Here is a 26,416-nt window from a genome sequence, read left to right as displayed (position 1 = left end):
GGGCAGCGAACAGGAAGGGGATGATGTGCAGGAGTGTAGGGTCGGCATCCTCTTCGCGCGTCTGTGATGGGAGAGGTTTGGGTTGCGTGGATATGACTGGCTTATCCGGCTGCTTCGACTTGGGAGTGTTGAGGGCTAGTGCATACGAAGGCTTCGTATCGGCCTGAGCGGTGGAACGAGGCTTGGATGAACGTTTGCGTTGGCTTTGGAGGGAGTAGAGGGGGTAAGTGCGCCATTGTTGGTGATGTCATGGTAGGAGCCCTACTGAGGCTGCCTAATTTGACCTGCTTCTGAGAACAAGGGGGAGGCTGTTCGCTGTTTATGAGTTTGGGGTTTGGAAGCGCCGAAGGCTGAACCCTGGGAGTGCCAGATATGGTAGTGGTTTTGACTGTTTGTAGCACTGCGAGTCCGCGTGGGCAACCGGAGTAAGCGGCGGAGTGAGCGCCAGTACAGTTGCGCATTTCGGTTCGCGTCTTGTAGTACAGTCAGCGTGGGCGTGCGGAACAGAGCACGTTCTGCAGCGAATGGGGCCACAACAGTGTTTAGATACATGTCCAAAACGCTGACAGCGAAAGCATTGCGTTCTTCGAAGTGTTCGGTAACCTTATGCGTGTAAAATCTAATGTAGACGGTATCCGGGAGCTCCACCTCTGTGGAGAAGGTCAGGATGACCCTGTCTGTGGCAATTTTCGTTGTTGTGCCATCGTCAAGACGGCGAGTCAAGTATTGACGGCGGACAGCGGTAACGCCAGCTGCGGCGAGGCAAGCGTGGATCTGGTCCTCAGAATAAGGGTACATTTATGCTGCAGCATCGCTGCTTGCTGCTCGCTGCAGCTTCAAGCACATCGCTGCTCGCATAACCGCTAGGGTGCGTTTACCCTGCAGATTGCTCAAGATGCTGCTCGCTTTCGCTATATCAGTCGCCTAGCAGCGTTCACTGTGGAAGGATGGAAACGAGGAAAAGTGGGAAGGAGGAAACCGACTTCATCACAACCAATCGCAGGTCGGATTTCAAGACGCCAGTCATCAATGATACCAGGAAGACAAACATGTTTACATTCCTAGGTGCAGCGAGCAGAGCGGCAAGCAGCGGCGAGGATAAGCGAGCAGCAAGGCTGCAGGGTAAATGCACCAACAGAAAGCTCTGTGTTTGACCTGTCATCGCCAGAAGTCAGGTAGTCCCCGGGCATGTTCAAACATGTTTGTCAGCATTGTTGTGGCGATGATCATGGCGTGCATCTTTGGCAAGCAGCGATGCTGCAGCATGAACGCGCCCACAGAGATACATGTGTTTGTTTCGTCATCGCCAAACAGCGATGTGCCATGTGCCAGCAGCGATGCTGCAGCATAAATGTACCCTAATGCTTGTGAACACCCGCGATTCTGCCGACGTTCCGGGAGTACGAGGAAGGGACCGTGGCAGTGACTTGAATGCCACATATGTTAGTGACCTGAAGGAGCGATGTGCCAGCTGCTTGGGATCTGACGGTTACAGTCAGGCTGCCATCCCTCCCGAGGCGATAGCTTTTGATACGCTCTTGAGCTGAGACGAGAATAGCGGTGGCGAGGTCATTTGGATTGACACGGGAGAGTGACTCGTCCGGGTTGTTGGGGCGGAAGGTGATGGGAATGCCCATTATCCTGTTTTGCTTGTAGGACACTGCCGTGAATGGGGTGTCGTCGTCGATATTGTCATTGTTGTCATCATTATTGACAATTTTGTTGCGGTCAGGGCTGCTGTCCCGGGACGGGCAGCTTGAAGCAACAGATTGGTTGTCGTCATCTGTTTTCCGCTTTTTGGCACGGAGTTGCAGGGACTCACCCTTCCCATCCAGCGAAGGATGGTTGGTAGCGGCTGCCTGTTGAACGTTAACAGCAGTGAAGTCCATTGCTGGCGACCGATGAAGCAGTGCGAGAAGGCGTCGCAGCTCCTGATCCGGGAGTAGCACTACTTGGCCTATCCAAAGGAAGGTACTAGTATCGTAAGAAACCCCCAAAAGAATACGTAAGAATACGATTACCATTTGTTTGGGCCCCTTAAAGAGCACCTTGGAGGAAAGACGTTCCACACTGACGAATTCCTTCAGAAAGATTTCATGAAGTGGCTACCACAGCCACCCACTTCTTTCTGTGCCAAAGGCATCAAAGAGTTGCCACAGCGATGACAGCGGTGTCAAGATGATCACGGTGGATACTTTGAAAAACTGACCTAATTTGGTACTCCCCGGCAGTCAAGATTATCTGTATTTGTCACACAATAAATTGGATGCCCCTTGACGGGACAGTACTAGTCAATAATAATAATAATAAATACATCAAACTCATGAAGCCATGGCTGGACTCAACAGCAAACCTTTTGGCGTGACGTAGGCCCTGGGTCCGTGGTCTTGTGTGGCCTTCTACAGACACCAACTCGGTGAATTTCCCGTGACTATGGTGTTGAGAATCCCGAGACATTTTTTTCAGTCTCGATGTTTCGAGATTTCTTCCGACGAATCCCGGGATTCCGAGACGGGATTACGGGACTGGGATAAAACTGAGACGCGCAGCACACGCACAGCCTTTGAGTAGTAACTCTAATGTTTCCTGTGTGCGTTATCCGTGTCTCATTGGGGCTATGTCTCTACGTGACACTCAAAACACTCTCCATAACAAAATGCTTTCCGTTCTTTTTTAATATGCGACTCTATTTATTGAAAACTTGGTGAGACCCTTTTTATGTTTCCTTCAAACCAGACGCTTAGTTTGATTCGCGGGTGTAGCATATGGCGCCCCTCGGTTCATTATATATATATATATATAATGAATATATATTCATATATATATATATTCTCGGAATATAAAATAGTGCTCAAGATTACCATATCAGAAGGCAGCGAAAAGTGCCCTCACCACTCTTCATTGCTATGCGAATGTGAATATGTAATTATTGACGAATTTATATGGGGCATAACACACAAAGTTTTGCGAGTGAGTTGAACTGAATTTGGGGGCAGCGTGACCCGTGGTGCATTGCTCTCTACCCCATCGACAGGCCTGCGTGAAGTTGCGCCATCTATTTTTCACGAGTGGAACTGAACGCATTGAGTGCACAGCTGGGTGAGTGCCGAGTTCAGCCTCCTTCAATTTATTTGTCCGTATAGTTACATGTAGCTAAAAGCCCCTAGATCAGGGGTTCACAAACTGTGGGTCACTACATGCGTACTCCACTGGGCGTACTGGGTACTCCAAAGCGTGTCGCGTATTCTGCGTTACAGGGAAGCCCGCAGCAGACCCGAAGGTTTCTCATAAATGCTCTTGCATGTGGAATACGCGACGCTTTCGATACGTCACACAGCCTAGCTTTCACGCCTGATTTTACTTGCGCACGAGGGCCAAAATCTATGTCGTGAGTACAACACTTAAGCTGGATTCACACATGCGTTTCCTGAGGCGGCGCCGCACGCTTTGAGACCGCGAGGCAGCTGTCGCGCGGCATTTCCAGTTGGTTTTCGAGGTGTGAATGAGCCAGGCTCATTTTCTTCCATCCCACCATCCATCCACAAACGCTTTTTCATCCAGCCAATCGGAGCGAGCGCTCGGAGGGGTAGAAGTGGCTTCCTTTTGGCGCCGGCTTGCAACGGCGGCGACTTGGTGTGTGACTGTGTGTTGGTCGTCGGTAGGTAAACATGCGTCTTGCGTCTTCTGCCGTTCTTTCTCTGCATCTGCGCTATATTGTGTCACGTCTGTCGTTTCAGCGATTGATGATTCGAGCAGAAATGCTTCACAATAATGGTAAAGTAGATAACGTGATTCACACTGTATAGTTAGTTAGTTAATAAATTAGTAAAATAAAGTAAACCTTGGAGCTTTCAGCAACCCACCATTGGTGCTACCTGCTCCATTGCAAAAACTATATAGCTGTTACACACTCTGAATCAAAATCCTGTAAATTTGAGGGAAGAGAGTTGGACGTGTCCGTACGATCTTGACGTAGCAACAACAACAACAACGAAGCGCGTTTGCAGGATGGTGTGTGACAGGTTCCTCTCGCCGCTTTTTGAAACGCATGTGTGAATGAGCCTTCACTTATACTAAATGCCAACGAGGGAAAGAGGAGGGGGGGTCGCGAGTTCGTCTATATTTTTATAGACCGCGGGGCGGCGAAGTTTGGAAACCACTGCCCAGATATTGGAAAGTAGCGTCACTCTCCTCCATGCGCCCGCTTTCCCGCCTCCGCGCGCTCCACGGCCGTAGGAATGGGAAGCATGGATGAATTTGGCGTCCGTTTACGCTCATTTTACGCCAGCATAATTGAAAACAAACACGAGAAAAACGACGTGACAGCCTTGGCTATGGCACGGGTCACATTTACGATTACTTTATCTGCACTGCTAGGTGAGTTAAAGGACTTTAGGAAGGGCCGACGGGTGACGGCTCAGAGTGCCGTGAGCTTCGTAATTCCTTGGATATTCAGGCAATAGTGTGGGCAAGTTGGTACATCGCGCATGAAAAAAAAATAGAGCAGCGCGAAAAACTGGACAGACAGAGAAGACACGTACACACGGGGAGCGCTCCACGCGTGTGTACGTGTCTTCTCTGTCTGTCCAGTTTTTCGCGCAGTTCTCCCCCCCCCCCCCCCCCCCCCCCATTCCTTGGATGTTCCTTGGAAACAGATTTTTGTGCATGCATAGGACGGGGTATGCGACCTAACCAGCGTATACTTGCGGTGTACTTTTGCATTGCACAAGAAAGAGGGTTGGAAGAGCATATGGCTTTAATTTCTTCTTTCCGTACACGTTTAGTATTCGCGGCTCAAACTGATCGGAAGTAAAGCAAAGTTGGTGTACCACAACGTGATAGTAAGAGCACGTGGGCTCAGAAAAATGCCTATGATTTATAAGACCCGGCAGCGCAAATATTACCGTAGTATATGGATCTGAGGTGCTTTACAATCGCAGAATTCCCATCTTAGCGAGTGTTGAAATTCCGTATCGTGTGTGTGACACCGGTATCTGGTAGGCTGGTTTTTGCCATTTTGGCATGCTGGGAAAATCGCTTCTCACACACGGAAATATATTACGAATGAGTAAGTACCTCCACGACACACCGTGACACTGTTATTCGCACGTCAGAACATCCAGAACGCTTTCACCAAAAGAAGTACAGGAAAGTTCGACATATAATGTAGTAACACATGACGAACATCCACACAGAGGACAACAACCTTTTAAAATAGCAATCGTACGAGCTGGGGGACAAGCACATTAGCTCGCAGAGAAGGGTTCTCTTTGGGGAGTTTTAGTATATCTGAATCTGTTCACGATAACACAGTTCCGGAAACATGATTAACCTCTCATCCACTTTCCTTCGAAAGAGTGACATCACATTGCTATGCTTTCGTAGCTTCATTTATCGTATCGTTTTCGTACAATTCTTCCGATGTGCTAAAACTCGCATCGCGTTCGCAGAATTCGCGGTCACGTTCCGCCGGCGCATTCCGCTGCTATGCTCAGCTGCAATGCGGGAAAGTGGCCTTGCAGGACGTGAATAACAATGGGAAATTGCGTTTATGCCAATGAACAGCGAAACAGAATACAAATTTTAAGATATCATCGTGTAACACGGAAGGAAACCATGTAAGGAACCCCTGGAAACATGAAAGGCGCTAACAGGATATAAATCTAGTGCACCCAGGCCAAACGAATTCTAATGCATTGCGCCTATGGGGATTTCGTCTATTTTTGCACAGGTTCATGTTGAGGCTATGCTTTTTCGACAAAGAAAGTCGAAGTTTTGAAAAGTTATCGCCTATTTTGAGTCAGTACGTTATCCAGATCACATGCCAACCGCAGCACGACACATGAGTGTTATCCCTCACGCACCCAGGGCCTTCGAAGATGCAACCCAGGCACAAGTCCCAGCATTATCGTAATACGTAGGCGCTGATACTCTATGGCCGGTCTGAAGGAGTTCGAAAGGCGAAGGGCCATTCTTTCCATATCTTCGAACGGGTCACAGAATAGATAACTTTACCCCATTGAGTACTTAATATAACAATGATACCGTTTTACATTTTATATCGTTTTTATATTAAACTATGCAACTTGCTAAAATTGTCCATTTGGCCGATCAGAGTAGCACGAGGAAACGGCGCAAGAACGGGACAAGATGCAGACAAAAGAAGCGCTGCAGTTTATTGGCAGGAAGGGAAGAAGCGAAGGAAAAAGGCCAAAAACACCAGAAAGGGTTTAGTGATTAAGATCCCCTATCTTCTGGGGAAGGAGGTCAACCCAAGGGCGCACTGACATAGTTATCACATCTATTGTGAAGCCGAACTGCTTCGAAGATGTCTCTGGGGCGAGCACCCGCAGTCACGACAATGAATGACTAAATTCCTGCCCGTGTGTGAGCAAAGTGAACCTGCGTGTTCCCGAAGTCTATCATTGACACACCGTCCAGTTTGAACAACGTAGGTCACACGGACACAGCTGCATTGGACATAAGGTTTGGTATGTTTTCTGTTGCAGTCCAATTTTATAGGTCGGTCCCCGTTCACCCGTCGGCACAATCCGTCTAGCTGATTGGAAGCTGAAAAAACCACACGGACACCAACAGCCCCAGCAGCCTAATTGACGTTGTGCGAGACAGCGCTTTGTTTGTCTGCATCTTGTCCCGTTCTTGCGCTGTGTTACTCGTGTTACTAGGTACCAACTTGCCCACACAGCTTGCTTTGACCCATCAGAGTGCACGTCTCGGAGGTGATTTTGTCAAACGCGAGCTCTCAGGGTGTAACAGGGGAAAGAAGTACGGGGCTCAAGCTCCGTGGTCTTAATTTCACATATACATATTACAAAATCATCTTAGGACATCTTTGATATAATTTTTTGTATCCGATGATATTAAGCGCCAATTCTGAAGTAATTCGTCACTTGGTCTTCGCGAGTGCCGTTTTGGACGCGATTTTGTCAAACGCTACGTCTCAGAGTGCAACAGGGGAAAGCGGTACGGGGCTCAAACTCCATGATCTTAATTTCACTTACACATATTACAAAATCATCTTATGGCATCTGTGGTATAATGTTTTTTTTTTATATCCGATGATATTAAGCGCTAAATCTGATCAAATTGGTCATTTAGTCTTCGCGAGTGCCGTTTTGGACGCGATTTTGTCAAACGCTACGTCTCAGAGTGCAACAGGGGAAAGCGGTACGGGGCTCAAACTCCATGATCTTAATTTCACTTACACATATTACAAAATCATCTTATGGCATCTGTGGTATAATGTTTTTTTTTTTATATCCGATGATATTAAGCGCTAAATCTGATCAAATTGGTCATTTAGTCTTCGCGAGTGCCGTTTTGGACGCGATTTTGTCAAACGCTACGTCTCAGAGTGCAACAGGGGAAAGCGGTACGGGGCTCAAACTCCATGATCTTAATTTCACTTACACATATTACAAAATCATCTTATGGCATCTGTGGTATAATGTTTTTTTTTTTTATATCCGATGATATTAAGCGCTAAATCTGATCAAATTGGTCATTTAGTCTTCGCGAGTGCCGTTTTGGACGCGATTTTGTCAAACGCTACGTCTCAGAGTGCAACAGGGGAAAGCGGTACGGGGCTCAAACTCCATGATCTTAATTTCACTTACACATATTACAAAATCATCTTATGGCATCTGTGGTATAATGTGTTTTTTTTATATCCGATGATATTAAGCGCTAAATCTGATCAAATTGGTCATTTAGTCTTCGCGAGTGCCGTTTTGGACGCGATTTTGTCAAACGCTACGTCTCAGAGTGCAACAGGGGAAAGCGGTACGGGGCTCAAACTCCATGATCTTAATTTCACTTACACATATTACAAAATCATCTTATGGCATCTGTGGTATAATGTTTTTTTTTTTATATCCGATGATATTAAGCGCTAAATCTGATCAAATTGGTCATTTAGTCTTCGCGAGTGCCGTTTTGGACGCGATTTTGTCAAACGCTACGTCTCAGAGTGCAACAGGGGAAAGCGGTACGGGGCTCAAACTCCATGATCTTAATTTCACTTACACATATTACAAAATCATCTTATGGCATCTGTGGTATAATGTTTTTTCTTTTTATATCCGATGATATTAAGCGCTAAATCTGATCAAATTGGTCATTTAGTCTTCGCGAGTGCCGTTTTGGAAGCGATTCTGTCAAACGCTACGTCTCAGAGTGCAAATGGGAAAGAGGTACGGGGCTCAAACTCCGTGATCTTAATTTCACATATACATATTACAAAATCAGCTTAGGATATCTTTGATATCGTTAATCTTCCAGCTGTCGACTGGGTAAATCTTATCCCTTATGGTAGAGATTCTCCCAGCGCCGATATTCTCATTAACATTGCGTATGAATTCGGGTTGACACAGGTAACTATGCAAAACACAAGGGTGAGTAAAAATTCTGGTTCAATTTTAGATTTGACGTTCTTGAACTTGAACTCTGAACCCACTTGGGAGGTGGTAGATGGCATCGCAGCCCATCTAATTACAATAGTCAACATTGTGCTGGAACATAAGGCTATACAAAACGAACAATATAAGTATGTTTTTGACTACAACCGAGCAGATGATGTAAGCATAATAGACGAATTTGAGAAACTGTTCAATACGTTTGTTGCTCTTGAGAGTTCGTGTTCAGTTGATGACATGTGGAATCTATTTAAGCAGAAAGTACTTTTCTGTTTGAATATTTTTTTCCGACAAAAACGTAAAAAGACATATCGCCAGAAACCTTGGATCACTCGTGACATCATACATAAGCAACGTAAATTAGGACGTCTTCGAAAAAATGCGAACAACATGAACTTGATAACAATATTTCGTAACCAAATTAGAAAAGACGTAAGAAGCGCTAGAAAACAATTCTTTGAGCAAACACTGGTTCGGTTTATGAACAGCGCACGACAGAAGTTCTGGCGATATGTTACCCCACAGAAGAATAAGACAGTATCTTCGTCAGATAAGCTATCTGCTGAGCGATTCAATTATTATTTTGCCTCTGTATTCTCTGTCGATGATACACGGCGCCCATCATTCCACGATTACACTGGGCTTGATCCTCTTTTCGACCTTGAAATATCTGAACCCGGAGTGCTCAATGTGTTGCTTCGACTAGATCTTAAAAAGTCACCAGGGCCAGATAATATAGATAATACATTTTTAAGACGATACGCAGAATACGTCGCACCAATGCTGGTATCATGTTTTCGGAACTGTTATCAAGAACACCTTCCGATGTATTGAAAGTCCCAATTGTCTTTTTACGGGCTAGGTGTTACCGACGTTGTGAAAATGAAGTTTTGGACGAAAGCTGCACTGACGATCCTGTACATGCCGTCCACGGTGGTCTGTTACCACCCACCCACCGACCGACCGACCGACCGACCGACCGTTTGTGAGATGGGTGTGGTACAAACTTGGAAAAAACAAGAGAGTGGTTATACCAGTCTGTGCGGTGAATAGGGTACGCCAAGCCTTTCCCACAGAAACTACGACCGGCTTGAAATACCGAGGATTCTAAGTGGAGGTACGTCTTGCCATAATTTCCCTCATTTCGTTCATATTTACGAAAAAGTGAACGTAGTGTATGGGCAGCTTGTGTTTATAAGTAACTTGGTCCAGTACAGTTCACGTTCATTCATAGCCATATACGAATTTCAGCATTTGAAAAATCTTTCAGACACTTTATAACCCAGATTTTAATTGTGTACCCTGCATGTAGAGTTTCATAAACCTGCTGCTATATTTGTAACTTGAGTTGTCCAGTATGTGATGACAAACGTTGACTGCCACATTAGCAGTAGTCATTTGTAATTTATGTTCTAGCATGACAAAAAACAACATGAGCACACTTTTGAGACTTTTGGAGCCACTTTGTCAATATCCCTTTTGCATCCGTTTGCATTGTAAGAAAATGGGGCTCTTGAATGTGAATGCAAAGAGAAATTGTGGTGTATACCTTCACAGGAGCAACACGTTGCAGGGAACAGGAACAGATACACTTGCAGACAGACGACTGTGCACAGACGCGGATCCCGGATTTTTCTGAGGGGTGTCCTGCCTTGGACAGCATGCTATTACACCACCAAAGTCAATTGAAACTCTATGTAACGACTGAAATTGAGGAGGGGGTCAGAACGTCTGGACCCCCCCCCCCCTTGAATTCACCCCTGACTGTGTATTTTATGCACCTCACATTAAGTGTACTCACTCCTGTTCAGTGCTGTATAAGGTGTTGCTTTTGTGTTCTGAAAGCTTTTGTCTAGACCTGTTCATATATTGGTCAAACATCCATTACTGACATTGTCCCACAGCCCACGTGTAGTTCACAGACAAAGAAGGGGATCTCAGTACTTAGAAATAGAAGAAATTGATTTTTCTCTTTTTTCACAAACAGTGTCCGTTTGTAGAACTGTTTCTGTGCGTGGCCTCCTCGAGAGGCAATGGGCGAACAAGAGCACAGCCGTAACCACAAAGTGTTGTCTGGTGTGCACATTAATTGGTTTTAGGGATGCTACCTTTCTTAGTAAGAAGCCTGTATTGTTTATGACAATGCTACTGAGAATTGTAATGTGTGGTAAAGGGGAAATTGCAGGAAGTCTGCAGAGACCAGGGGGAATTGGAAACAAGTAGAGCAAGCGAAGGGATGTGTGTTGAGGTGAGGTCAACGGAGTGTGAAACTGTCACCAAGGGTCGAATGTGCCGTGTGTTGTGCAACCATGGGTCCAGACCCCCCTCAATTCCAGACTTGAACATAGAGTTCAATGGACCAATCCCAGCATGCACGTGGCAGTTGTCCACAGCAGACCCCCCCCCCCCCTCGGAAAAATCCTAGATCCGCCCCTGTGTGCAACTCATCACTGCTGATCCCTGACACAAAGCATCACCTATCAGCCTGCCCCGCCTGGTAAGAATTACTTTGGGCTCTCAATTCCACCACCGACACACCTATGATATTAAAATCTAATCACTGTTCTGGTGCATCCTTTTGTCCACCCATTCAGTCAGCATGTCGTAAGTGCTGTTCAAACTCTGTCTGATAGTACCCAAATAGTATTGTTTAAGCACCTCAAGTATTTTAATGATCATTATGTGCAAGTAAATCAGACTGTTATGCAGGCATAGGTGGGCATTTCCGTGCGGCCTCACTCATCCTCACCTCACGAAGCACTGACTTTATCGTCCTCACTCACCCTCACAAAATTTTCCTCACCAGTAACTCACCCTCGCATTCTATATTAAATTTTGCCCTAACAAACATCACCTCAGGGCATCGGGATCCGGAAAGGCCTCACCATCCTCATCCTCACATGCCTTCACCTCATGAGGCTATTCACAACCCTCATGACCTCACGTATCTTCACCCCATGAGGGTCCCCATCCTCACGTGTCCTCATCTCATGAAGGCCCTCATGGCTTCAGGAGCCCTGATCCTCCCGTGCCCTCACCTCATGAGGGCCCTCGTGTCCTCACGGAACCTCACGTACTTTCGCCTGAGGACCCACGTGGCCTCACGAGTCCTCATCCTCCATCCTAAGGCCATGAGGTACGTGAGGTATGAAGGTACGTGAGGACCCTCATGGCCTCACGACCCCTCATCCTCACGAGCCAGCAGAGCAGAGCAGAGCAGAACAGAACAGAACAGGAACAGAACGGAACAGAACGAAACGGAACGGAGCGGAGCGGAGCGGGGCGGGGCGGGGCGGAACGGAACGGAAGGAAACAGAAACAGAACAGCCTCTGTCTAATAAGACTTCAACAAGTTTGTGTAACTCTGTTTTGAAACTGGACACAGGAAGGCCATTTCCAATCAGCTGACCAAATTTGTTCGAAAAAGTCGGAATGAGGAAGGGTGTCTCCTGACTTCCGTAGTTGGTCCGTAGCAGTTGAACTTTGTAAGGGGCACAGTGATGGATTTCATACCGTAATGGCAAATGTTTGGGATGGCGCTAAAAGATCCTGAATTTGCAATGTGATTTTGTGTAAATGTCTACTGTCTACTGTAAGTATTTGCATGTCTTAAAGGAGATGAAGAGCGTGTGCACTGTAGACATGGTTGTCGTACACCAGGCTATCTTTTTTTTTGGTGCACTGCAATTTTATCGTAGTTGCCCTCTGTGGTGTTTCCCCAGATTAGACAACAATAGTACAGCTTGGGGTAAACTAATGATTTCAACTGGGTTGGTTTAGAATCCAGAACCCTCCTTTACTGTGTGCAGTATACTACATATTACAAGGAAAACAAATAAAACTTGTACCTGATCCCTGCCTTGTATTTCCAACATTTGGTCCACACTTCCAGATCTTGTCCAAAGAAGTCATGAACTACATTGGTGCACACTGCTGTGACAATTAAAATGTTACACCTAGATGCGGAATACACAGCTTCATTTTACGTACTGTGAGTGTTGCTTACTGCATCGGCATGGCTGCATTCTGAACAACACACGGCAATGATCGTTTCATTTCGTGCGTAAACTTCAATTGGCTTCCATCCTTATTTTTCTTTGTTGCGTAAATGATCTCCTACATCCTAAGTGACATCTGCATGCCACAACGTAATTCCCACAAGCAGAGTAATCACTGCATAAATTATGCAGAAGACACTAACCTAGTCACGTCCAGATGCAACAGTCTTGGAAGGTAGATTCAAGGAAGGCACTGCGGACTGCTGTAGACGGAGGTTCTGTGTACTCAAACCCAGTTGTTGCTCAACTGACGGGTCCTTCTCATAGTCTGCATTTTTCAAATGCGTATCGCATGGAACTGAGTGCCCGCCGAGACATCTCGCTTTGACGACACAACCGAGGGGCATGTCAAATGTAGTCTAACAGTGTACCTCGATAAATTGGTCAGTTGTTACAAAAGCTATATAAAAAAGAAAACTTGGAAATACACACACTACGCTAACTCTCTGAAACAGCGCGCTGGATCCCGAAAGTCGGCGTAGCTAGTTCCGCTTTCCACGGAAGTCGCTAATTGGATTATCACAGTTATAAAACAGGACGCTGTCGTCGAAGTATGTACATACTTTTTATTTCCCAGACATTGTGACAACATTATATTGGCGTAGAAATGTTGGTTCTTGCAGAAAGTTTTTGTTGTAGTGCTTGATCACGTGACGGCATTCTGCGCGTTGATTGCATGGGCGTTTGACGTCATCCCAGCGGGATGGCCAGATGAGTTTTCTATATATGCGTACGTTTTCTTGGTTTGACGCTAGGTGTGCCAGCGTCGGAGTGAGCCGCGATATTTAAAATTCGAGTTCACGAAATCTACGAGGTGTTGAGGTATGCACTTTCGTATGTGAAGTTGCTTTCGTGTATTCTATCGGTAGCCACTGCGGAAAAGACCCTCCAGCTTCTCGTCAGAGACCCTTGAAACTAAGGGAATGCAAAGACACCCATGACACTGCAACCGGCAGCACGATGGCTTGGTCAATATTGTCATTTCAGTTCTTCCAATGCATGGATCTAGTGTTTTTTTATATTCTTTCCTTCATGGGAAAATTAATAGTCATTCTATGTCACAATGTGTTATTGAATTACATGGTGAAGCAAAGTAGCAATTTCACATTATACGTTTTTTCAGTTGGTGCAATTGATTACATTGCTGCAGATCACAGTCGTATAAAAATGAAGGCTTACATTGTTCTTCATCCTTTTTATTTTCTTCATATTCTTTTTTAAACGTGTTGTATTTCAAAAAGCAGCAAAGTATGCCCAGATATGTATAATCTCTGTTGGCTTGTGCTCTTTTTCCCCCTGAAATTTCCTAGCCTGTTGTACCCGAAGATTAGTACTGGAACACCACACAAGGGCGGGTGATCTTGGATCAGTCAGGGCATAATGCTATTTTGCATAATCACAGCACAGCCGACTGATTGCCTCTGTACATGTAACTGCAAAATATGCCATCTGATTCAGTTCATATTCACGGGCTAGCCCTTAACCAGTAGGACTTTATGGCTTCATAGCATTTGCCAAGAATGCTGGCTAAAATTTTGCTACAAAAGCAAGACACAGCTACTAAACAGTGAAATGCAAAGTGACACAAATTAAATTGGAAGTGTACTTGATGAGTACTTGGAGTACTTTGCTTAGTACTCTGTAGTTTACTTGAAGTACATTTGGAATTGGACACTTTGTACTGTACTTGAAGTATTAATGATGCCAGGTAGTCCGTACTGTATGGTACCGATTGGTACCGATGGTACCGATTTGCCCATTGATGCCCATTTTGGCCATTTATTTATGGTAGAATTTTGAGGAACTTTACCCATCACTGGTTTTGGCCATGAAAGTGAAAGTACTGATGATTAATGGCATTCTACCAAGAAACGGTTCCAGTCGTGACCTGCCATGAAACAGTTCGTGACGTAGTTTTAGCTGAGGCCAACGAAACAGCCGCACAGCTGTGAACTGCTTAGTGGCAACCTTCATGCACATATTTGCCTTCACGTACCAGCGGTGTTAACACGTAAAGGTGCGAGGCGAGCCAGCTGGTGAGGGGTCACAAGGCATGTAATTGCTACAGATGTGCGTGCTGTAGCATGTTGCGAGAATGTAGGCCGCAGAAAACGCGTGTAGCATTTCCGGGAAACAGTATATATAGGCAGAAATATCGCAGGGATCATAGCACTCACGGCTTCGTTACTGTCACAGAACTCCACATCCTATCCTGATCAGCATGCGCCCCTGCGTTGCGTTGTTGGCTGTTTTGGGTAAGAGATCACTGGTTCAAGGAAATATCCCGTTTCTCATAATGTTCTTCTGTTACGCATTGAATCTTCCAGCCTATTCTACCTGTATGAGGACACTAGGAGAAGCTGCTAAGCTGCAGGCGCCACAAATCACTATCTCCTTTGGGCAACCAAAACATACCGAACAGGAGCCGATGGTTCTGGTAGGCGAAAGTGGCAACGCCACAAGCAACTCTGATGACGCAGCTATACAAGCTGGGACGAACGATACGGTTGTGGGAAGTATAGAGACTTCAACTTCTGCAACAAACGACGAAGTCGCGACTTCCGCCCCAGAAAATAGTCCTCCTGAAGAAGGAGTGTCGGACAGTGGAGGATCCGATGTGCCAGATTGTCCGTGCAAAAACGCTAGTTCTGATACACCACATGTTCAGATAACTATGGGTGAAGATGGAAGTTCTATGTCTATTTCTGTGCACAATGTTGGATTGGGACATTTCGGGAACGACTCCTCGCAGAACGAAGAGACAGGTAATGATGAAGCCAGCTCTAACAGTACTGCGAGCACGGTGGAAGAAGGGGATGAAGCGTTAAAGTGGAATGAGACTGGTAGTTCTAGTCCTGAAGGTGAAGCCGACAGTGAAGCGGAAGGTAGTCCGGACAGCGAAGGCGCCTCTGGTGATAGTAAAGGGAAAAGTGAATATCCTACTAGTCCAGACAGCGAAGGCACCTCTGCTGATAGTGAAGCAAACAGTGAAGATTCTAGCAGTACAGACAACGAAGACACCTCTGCTGATAGTGAAGCAAAAAGCGAAGATTCTAGTAGTCCTGACGGCGAAGCTACCACTGAAATATCTAATAGTTCTCCAGAGAACGAAGGATCGGACAAAGAATCTTCCAGTTCGGAAGGAACTAGTAGTGCGGAAGCCGGAAGCACACCTGAAGGTAACGACAACATTGAACCTGTCTAGTGTCAATAGGAGAGTGACTGATCTAGCTCAGCCAGTGAAGCGCTTTGGTAGCCGTCTGCCAAAGACAGGATGCCTAAGGCTTTGTTGCTTACACGAGGGAACCGTTACACGCAATGGACACAGTTACCAGATACTATTTATTAATTTGTTTTTACTTTGCACGCTGGAGCATACTTTATAGCTTAAGATAGGCAAATATGGGAATGCGGTAGTGTAATGACGTGATTTCCTGAGGGCCCTCGTTCTCTTCTGGTCACTCCGTGCGTACTCAATACTGGCTCAATGTTTGTGCGTTTGCCATTTTTATTATCTATTTTGTAAGTTGTAAGTAAGTGTTTTTCTGTAACATCTCTGTAGCGAAGCAATAAACTGCTCATTTGAAGCATCGACATGCTCCAGTTTAATATATTGATTGATGGACTGATCAGATGTTTCGTGGCGCAGCAACAGCGAAGGTCACAATGCGCCAACTTCTGACATACACTTCTGGCATACTTCTGACATACAGTCTGCATACCTGCAGCTCAACTGCGGATTGATCTATTAACTCAGAATGGGTTTCGATTATCTCTTTTCATACGCCAGTGCAGTTGCCTATGAGGTCAGACCATTATGAGGCAGTCAGCCAGTCACCCTCATAATGAAATAGAGATTTGGCAACTTAGTCATAAATTTTTAATATCTAAATGTAGTTACCGTACCAAGGGAGCACTTCTGAACCTGGACAATATGAACCATGCAGTACATCATTGTGATATTTTCGGACAGCGCGAAAATATGATGAATTCCAGAGTGCTGATACATATATAATGATTTATCTGCTGTTGATTTCTTTCGTTGCCCCATAGCGAAATGTCCTTTTTCACATCCAAAGTCGTCAAGTATCCTTGACTGTTATAAACACTTGGATGTCATTACTAGAAACGGTCTAAAGTTAGATAAAACACATGTGTTCTAAGTTAGAACACATGTGTTTTATATGGCTATCTAGCTTTAGATCGTTTCTAATAACGACATCCAAGTATTTATAACAGTCAACATTCTTCAATAGCTTACACCGTAGATTTCAGTCTATTTTCAAAATACCCGTATATTTTTGTAGTCTGGCAATATAGAGAGTTCTACCATTCTAGGCACCGCTGGTTATGTTATCAAGTTAGATCCTCATTTTTTTGTTTGGTCAGAAACCGATTTTGATGTTGATGTTGATGAACAAATAATACTAAGAAACCCATTTTGCTGACAAGTAAAACAGATATTCATATGGAAACAATCACACAGTAGCTTACTCTGTCGACTACCTAACGCTAGATCGTATATAACAATGGTCAGGAAGACCGTTATGACACTCTTCAATTGAATCGACAATAGACTATCAAATGCCAAGGTTATCGTGCAGAAATTTTCTGCTTACTAAGGATCCTGAAACGTATGTGCATGTCTTGTACAAGCCACATGGTGGCGTGTTGAGTGAAGCGGCCATTCGATGAAACGGCGTTCGATGAAATGGGCGAACACCAGCGGGGATACGGGACAGGGCGTGATAAGATGTCTGCGTGATTTCAAATGGAACGAACCATTCCGAAAGACTCTACCGTATAACTACATTCGCATCTGTATGATGTCGCTGGGCTAGTCTAATACCAATAAAGCTATACTTCAAGGCACAGCGGCTGAAGTATCTGTTCCAATTGATCAAAAGAGTATTCAATTCGCCACACCTGATAGACGCACGCCTCTCAAGGAATAAGCATTTTCTTTTCTTCACAAAAGGATCCGGCCTGCACAGACGCAAAAACAGTGTTTTCTTTTCTTTTTTTCCTTGCACACTTCCTCGCTTTATTCTTCCTTCCACCTTTCCTGCCTTGCGGAATCGCGAACAGCACAAATCCATTTTTGGACGGGGCGCTGCACTGAAATACACAGCAACACGGCATACCAATAGCACCGCAATGCTGCAAAGAGCAGAAAAAATGGCGCCAACAACAACAACAAAAACACAAACAGATGGTGCTGATGGTGATAGTGAAAGGGATCGCCTCAGCCTCAGCCTCACAGCTCACAGTTGTCAGCCTCACAGAGGTGGCCAACGTCATGACTGACGCCCCGGGGAATGTGCGTCCTGGGCAGACTTCAAATGGAACTGTGCCGACATATGTCTGAAAGCGTCTGAGGAAAACCCAGGAAAAAAACCCCAGACAGCACAGCCGGCACCGGGATTCGAACCCGGGTACCTTCCAGTCTCGACGTGACATGGCCAGGACGCTAACCACTGAAAAGACAGACTGAACATGCGCCTCGCGCGTGTTTCCAGGACGATGGCGCTGAGAGCCAATGATTGTTTAGAAGACCACGGCAGAATGGAGCGGTCGAGGAGGTTAGAGAAGGCGAGAGAGGAGGTCACGCTCTCTCGGCGAAGATCTAGAAGTGTCGCTACTTCCCAATATCTAGAGGCTTTACATGTAGCCACACAAGTGTAGCCCGACTCACCTTACATGTGAATCTGATCTCAAATATTATTAATATTACTTATTTGCTTGCGTATCCATTACGACTATGGCACCTCCTTTATCATCATCATCAGGTATCATCATCAAACAGGCTGATAAAGGAGGTGCCATAGTCGTAATGGATAAGCAAGCTTATGTGGCGGAAGGACTCCGTCAACTTAATTGTGCAGACTTTTACAAACCTCTCGAATCCGACCCCACCAATGAAATTGCCGCAGGTATATGTAAAACACTAAAACGGTTAAAGGCCACTAAGAAAATTGGCGATGCGCTCTACGAATACTTACTTCCTAAAGACCCTAAACCAGGCCGATTTTACATGCTCCCTAAGATACATAAACCAGGCAATCCCGGAAGACCAATTGTGTCCAGTAACGGTACCGCTACAGATAATATATCGTTCTTCGTCGATCACGTTCTTAAATCTATCCCCCCTAAATTACCTTCCTACGTCAAAGATACCAATCATTTCCTTGAAACTGTATCGCAAGTAACCGTTCCCTCAAGCTGCCTCTTGGCAACGTTAGACGTCACGTCCCTTTACACTAATATTCCCCACGCAGATGGTATAGCAGCGGCCGTTTCAGCACACAAAAATCAACCTGACCAGCCGTATGATCCGACTGTGCTCACCGAACTGCTAACACTTATTTTGACCTCCAGTAACTTTGAATTTGATAACAATCATTATCTGCAAGTTAACGGGACAGCTATGGGCACGAGAATGGCCCCCAACTATGCAAATATCTTCATGGCATCCCTGGCGGAAACATTTCTCGAATGTTCCGTATTGAAACCACTTGTGTACAAGAGATTTTTAGATTATATTTTCATCATATGGCCTCATTCTGAAAGCGACCTTCTCACGTTCATCAACCGGTTCAACCAAATTCACCCTGACATTCAATTTACCTCCCGCTAATCAGCCTCCACTGTTACCTTCTTGGATGTGGAAGTCAAGTTACAAAACGGCGGTATCCCAACCAGTGGCGTATCTAGGGTGTGGCAGGTGTGGACAGGTGCCATGGGCGCCAGGTGAACAGGGGCGCCATTATGTGGTCGGGTGTGAATGTGCCAGGTCGTGCACTCAACCTGGCACATTCATAAATGATCTAAAGCACCCTCTATTAGAGAGGTTGTAGTGTGAAACCTAGTGCGGACCACACGAAAACGCATCCCCAAGGACATCGTGTTAACCATGTTGCCATGGGCGCAGGTAGCTCTAGATACGCCACTGATCCCAACCAACTTATACCGGAAGCCTACAGATGCTCAGCAGTACTTATCGTTCCGCAGTTGCCATCCAAGACATACTAAGTTAGCCATACCTTATAGTCAGGCATTGCGCTACCGCAGAATATGCACTAACGATGCCGAACTAGACAACCATCTCCAACGACTAGAACAAACCTTCATTGATCGTGAATACCCGGACAAACTTGTTAAAGACGCTATAGCCAGAGCAAGATCCACAGATCGCCAACAATTGCTCCAAAGATCTCCTCGAGCCAATGAAAATTCTGCAGTAAATCTCACTGTCACATTCAATGGCAGCGTTCCTAACATTAGCCGGATACTCAACCGCCACTACACAATTCTTTCACAATCTGATCGGATGAAGGAAATATTCTCACAGCCACCGCGCGTAAGTTATCGCCGGGCACGGAACATCCAAGACAGACTAGTAAATGCTAAAATTAACAAACTTCCAGAAAATAACATTGGTTGCCACCCTTGTAATGCAAGTAGATGCCAAATATGTAAATCAATGCAAGCCGCTAACTCTGCAGAAAGTACAGGTCCCGACCAAAGTTTACGGAACACGCGAGCGGCGAATTTTTTCCTCGGTACGACACGCTAGCGGAAAGCGGAAGCTGGCGAAATCAGGCCAGTTCACTGCCTCAGAGGGGTGGGCGACTGCGCTCTTAGCGACACACAGCGGTAGTTTCGGTACGATTACTGTTGTATGTGCCCGCGAAGGGAGTCAACAACTCGTGACTAACGTCAGTTGTTTATCAATCAATCAATTATCAATGTCAGCGTCAATTGGTTATCAGCTCGTCACGCGTCGTTCATAATAAAGCAACACTTTCACTCTTTCTTTCTCTTTCACACTTTCTTTCTTTTGTCTACATATCATAGCTTTCCAATAAAAGTAATACACCGTAAAGTGTTGCCACCATGATTCATCCTTGTTATCACGATGATAGCGGCGAGCTCCCTGTCTCAACAATAGTTGAATCACGTGTTGTTGGCGAGCACAACAGTAAAATCCAACTCACTTCGCGGGCACATGCAACAGTAATCATACCGAAACTACCGCTGTGTGTCGCTAAGAGCGCAGTCGTCCACCCCTCTGAGGCAGTGAACTGGCCTGATTTCGCCAGCTTCCGCTTGCCGCTAGCGTGTCGTACCGAGGAAAAAATTCGCCGCTCGCGTGTTCCGTAAACTTTTGTCGGGACCTATACCAATTCTAATTATCGGGTCAACATTAATGGCGACTTTAACTGTAATTCTTCCAATGTTGTCTATCTTCTTCAATGCAATGAATGCAACGCCCAATATATCGGACAGACAGCTACGTCATTTAGAACGCGATTCAATAACCACAAATCTGACGTCGCGAAGAAACCTAATCTGCCAGTGTCGCGCCATTTCAGTAAACCAGGACACTCAATCACCAATATATCTATTTTCATCCTGCAGTCAGGCTTTCCTTCCCAGCGGCTCAGGGAACAGCGCGAATCTTATCTCATTCATAAATTCCAGTATCAGATAAATGAAGATCCAGGAATCCTTTCTACTATTCGCAACCTGCATTCCTAATCCAGCACAATACATACGCTCTTTGGTCTCTTTTTCAGGCTCACGGGTATTTCCTCAAGGTCCTGCTGCACAGACCCGGTCATTCCCCTTTCACTTAGTCACCAACCTGTGTTAGTCATGACAAAAACGCATGCGCTGCTCTCTTTCCCTTGTACATAACCCTCTCCCATATATAAAGCTTGTTCTTGTCACCAAACCCCAGTCCCGTCGAAGGCAGCGCTGACTGCCGAAACGTCGACCCCTATCCCTATATGTGTTAATAAACTCCCCTTTGTGTCCTGTAAGCTCTTAAGCTCTTTGTCGTCTTCTGATTTTTCCAGCTTATATATATATAATGAAGAGCGCACTCTCTCGTCTCATACAGTTGTAAAGGTGATATGATGTGATAGATGAAGAAAAAAGTGGGGACGGAAGTCACAACGAAGTCAGGCTGGCTGCCCCAGACCACTTAGCCACAGTTAGTTGAAAAAAAAAGAGAAAACCCAGTAGTTTGGGGGGGGGGGGGAATCCAAATATCCCGAACCAGTGGAAACACTTGTCACAAACGAGGGGCCAGAAAGTGTCACAAAATGTTATTGAGATGCGTTTCTTCAAAGATACGTAAGAGCGCTTTCAATGCAGCCGCTTGATGATTGAATGGCTGAGGACCCTGGAGCTTTACTAGGTCAAATGGCCGGGCGTCCATGCGAGCCAGACTTGCTTGTGGTGTCTTGCGACTGTCGTCATACTTGGAGCACCTGAGGAGGATGTACCTGCGTCCTCGACAAGATCGCATGCATTGCAGTTTGGAGATGGAGACTTGGGCCAGAGTTGCAAACGTTCAGAATTATGTTACAGCAGAATTGTAGTCTTTGCCGCGGAATACGGAATGTTCCCGCCACGAACGCCATGGAGGTAGTGTCTGTAGACAATAATAAGAGAAGAAAGTCGTGAATGTGAAACCTTAAACAGAATACTTCTTTCACTAGTTGATTGTGAAATTGGACACCTCGTGGATATAGAAAGTATTATTAAACAATGTTACATTTTCGACGTTGGTATCGTGTGCCCCTCAAGAGCTTATACCTGACAAAGCTTCAAATCTTTCACACGCGACATGCTTCCGAGATACAGGTAGACACTTCTGCCATTCCTCTACAAAAGCCATTCGTCTATGCCATGCCGTCGGCTATGCCATTCGCCTATATTTCAACAAATTTCGCGCTGTGTATTCTAGCTATTTCGAGTTACTGCACCTGGACCGAAAGTCATTACTCTCGGAAGGCAAGTTTCATTAGGTGTTAATAGCTGGCATGGCACTGAAGACCATGCGATAATTCTCGCGAGAGAGACACGCGGTGTTTCTTTCTTTCCTGGCCGCGTAGAAGTACAATTATCACGAAATTACCTCAGACTGGCTGCGGCTAAGGTTGCCAGGCAACTTCGGAGACAGCGACGTTCTAGGGCAAGATAAATTAACCGATAGCAAGGGCCCTTCGATTACCCCTTCACGTCTGTATTGCAGCTGTTCTTTATTTATGTTGTCCAATACGATTTCCAGGAGCAAAGTTATGGTATTCGAGGCTTTCCCCAAACAACCGTTTATATTGGATGGAATGTCTTATGAAATATATATTGAACGTCGAAAATTGGAAGATCTATCGATTCTGTGAAGGTAGAAGATGTCTGCCCGGTAAAGGAACTGCCGATTTGATGTTTTTGGTTTTAATTTATGGAGGATAAGTTTGACAACAATATGGAGCTTTAGGAAAAAACGTAGAAGTATCGCGATAACGTTCCCGAAAACATAGTAAGCCAGTTGCCTGATTCTTTTGGAGTGGGGGACATCACGTTGCTGATATCTGATTAAAACTCCCTAATATGGAGTTTTAGGAAATCGTAAGCGCTCTCCGATTCCAACTCCGTATCACTGTCAGTCAATGAGATATTAGCAACGTAACGCCAGCCACTCCAAAGGAATCAGGCGATTGGCTTATGTTTTCCGAAACGTTATCGTGAAACTTCTACGTTTTCCGAAAACTCCCGATTATGTCAGAGCTGAATACAATTCACGCACGGGCGAAAGGAAAAAACGTCGCATATACTGGCACACGTGTGTTAACTGATTACGCGTTATAATTACCGATTACAGATACTAATGCATGGGGTGCGCGCTATGACAAGGCCCATGTCTTGCCCATCGCTCAGGCTTGCCTGTCATGGAGTTGATGCTTGCGTATCCGTCCCCAAACGGTATCTGCCTATGAGTTTTCGCATCTGTCTAATTTTTTTATTTTTCGGTTGATTACCTGTTATGTGCTTCTTCACCGCAGTTTTCTTTGTTCCGCAAATGCTTCTGGAGTGCGACGCAGAAACTACAGTCCCTGCCACTCTCTGTCTCCTGTATAGAACCCACTGTGCTTCATCGGTATCTCCTTTTTCGAGGTTTAGATAGGCCAAGGAAAGCACCCAACTTTATCACGCCTTCTTCGTAATGCTCTCCTGGCCAATGATTGGCTGAACAAAGCAATGCACGTACCACATTCAGTGTCAGACCCAATACATCGTCAGCAGCTGCCGACACGTCCGCGGCCTTCGTAACTTGGTTTGCCTCCTAATTCTTTATAACTGTTTTGGACCTTTCATGGCACAGAAAGGAAGATCTCTCCAGGGAGAGGTAAATCAACGTCCTTTTCACCAAGCTCTGCACAAGGTGTCTACTGGGAATAAAATGTTACTACTTTCCCCGAAAGAAATCCTGGTCTTCTCACGTGGGAATAGAAGGTTACGACATTGCGGGAAATCCTTGTCGTCTCACGTTTCAAAACACCCGATGTGTTATCATTCGTTCACTGTACCCTCTTTGCTCTGTGGTTGAAAAATAAATAGTTAGTTGATACTGTTTATACCCAGCGAAAAACACGTAGCGAACGAAATATAACAGCGCACATTCATTGGCTCTGTGCAGGATGTTAGCGTCGTTGTCAATGCTGCTCGTAATGACTACAGCAATCAAGTATTGTTGTGCAATATAATTAGGGTTTCCGATTTTTGGGCTACTACATTTTCCTGAAGTCGGCGAGCGAAAATGCCCACTTTTTGAAGACGGTTTTCATTGCATCCCACGCGACGAAAATAGGCGAAAAACAGAAGTACAGTTTACAGTTACAAAATAAGTAATATTAATAATATTTGAGATTAGATTCACATGTAAGGTGAGTCGTGCTACACTTGTGTGGCTACATGTATAAAGCCTCTAGATATTGGGAAGTAGCGACACTTCTAGATCTTCGCCGAAAGAGCGTGACCTCCTCTCTCGCCTTCTCTAACCTCCTCGACCGCTCCATTCTCCCGTGGTCTTCTGAACAATCATTGGCTCTCAGCGCCATCGTCCTGGAAACACGCGCAAGGCGCATGTTCAGTCTGTCTTTTCAGTGGTTAGCGTTCTGGCCATGTCACGTCGAGACTGGAAGGTACCCGGGTTCGAATCCCGGTACCGGCTGTGCTGTCTGGGGGTTTTTCCTGGGTTTTCCTCAGACGCTTTCAGGCATATGTCTGCACAGTTCCATTTGAAGTCTGCCCAGGACGCACATTCCCCGGGGCGTCAGTCATGACGTTGGCCACCTCTGTGAGACTGACAACGGCGTACCATTTCACGATCACCATCACCACCATCTGTTTGTGTTTTTATTTTTTGTTGGCGCCATTTTTTTCGCTCTTTGCAGCATTGCGGTGCTATTGGTATGCCGTGTTGCTGTGTATTTCAGTGAAGCGCCCCGTCCAAAAAGGGATTTGTGCTGTTCGCGATTCCGCAAGGCAGGAAAGGTGGAAGGAAGAATAAAGCGAGGAAGTGTGCAAGGGAAGAAAAGAAAACACTGTTTTTGCGTCTGTGCAGGCCGGATCCTTTTGTGAAGCAAGAAAATGTTTATTCCTTGAGAGGCGTGCGTCTATCAGGTGCGGCGAATTGAATTCTCTTTTGATCAATTGGAACAGATACTTCAGCCGCTGTGCCTTGAAGTATAGCTTTATTGGTATTAGACTAGCCCAGCGACATCATACAGATGCGAATGTAGTTATACGGTAGAGTCTTTCGGAATGGTTCGTTCCATTTGAAATCACGCAGACATCTTATCACGCCCTGTCCCGTATCCTCGCTGGTGTTCGCCCATTTCATCGAACGCCGTTTCATCGAATGGCCGCTTCACTCAACACGCCACCATGTGGCTTGTACAAGACATGCACATACGTTTCAGGATACTTAGTAAGCAGAAAATTCTCATGTTTCTGCACGATTACCTTGACATTTGATAGTCTATTGTCGATCCAATTGAAGAGTGTCATAACGGTCTTCCTGACCATTGTTATATACGATCTAGCGTTAGGTAGTCGACAGAGTAAGCTACTGTGTGACTGTTTCCATTGTGACTGTTTTACTTGTCAGCAAAATGGGTTTCTTATTTTTTTTTCATCAACATCAACATCAAAATCGGTTTCTGACCAAACAAAAAATGAGGATCTAACTTGATAACATAACCAGCGGTGCCTAGAATGGTAGAACTATCTACTATATTGCTACAAAAATATAGGCTACAAAAATATACGGGTATTTTGAAAATAGACTGAAATCTACGGTGGAAGCTATTGAAGAATGTTGACTGTTATAAATACTTGGATGTCGTTATTAGAAACGATCTAAAGCTAGATAGCCATATAAAACGCATGTGTTCTAACTTAGAACACATGTGTTTTATATGGCTATCTAACTTTAGGCCGTTTCTAGTAATGACATCCAAGTATTTATAACAGTCAAGGATACTTGACGACTACTTGACGACTTTGGATGTGAAAAAGGACATTTCGCTATGGGGCAACGAAAGAAATCAACAGCAGATAAATCCTTATATATGTATCAGCACTCTGGAATTCATCATATTTTCGCGCTGTCCGAAAATATCACTGAAACACAATGATGTACTGCATGGTTCATATTGTCCAGGTTCAGAAGTGCTCCCTTGGTACGGTAACTACATTTAGATATTAAAAATTTATGACTAAGTTGCCAAATCTCTATTTCATTATGAGGGTGACTGGCTGACTGCCTCATGATGGTCTGACCTCATAGGCAACTGCACTGGCGTATGAAAAGAGAGAATCGAAACCTATTCTGAGTTAATAGATCAATCCGCAGTTGAGCTGCAGGTATGCAGACTGTATGTCAGAAGTATGCCAGAAGTGTATGTCAGAAGTTGGCGCATTGTGACCTTCGCTGTTGCTGCGCCACGAAACATCTGATCAGTCCATCAATCAATATATTGAACTGGAGCATGTCGATGCTTCAAATGAGCAGTTTATTGCTTCGTTACAGAGATGTTACAGCAAAACAGAAACTTACAAAATAGATAA

The 26,416-nt window shown here is 45.2% G+C and overlaps 1 long non-coding RNA gene across 1 annotated transcript in view; it reads left to right on the top strand.

Annotated features, from left to right (window-relative positions):
• LOC135384003 (uncharacterized) overlaps window positions 1-26,416 on the top strand; it is a 75,707-nt gene that overhangs the window by 13,485 nt on the left and 35,806 nt on the right. The window lies entirely within an intron of this gene.

Source organism: Ornithodoros turicata, chromosome 2 (genome assembly GCF_037126465.1).
Source record: "Ornithodoros turicata isolate Travis chromosome 2, ASM3712646v1, whole genome shotgun sequence".
NCBI lineage: Eukaryota > Metazoa > Arthropoda > Arachnida > Ixodida > Argasidae > Ornithodoros > Ornithodoros turicata.
This window is presented reverse-complemented; position numbering and strand designations above follow the sequence as displayed.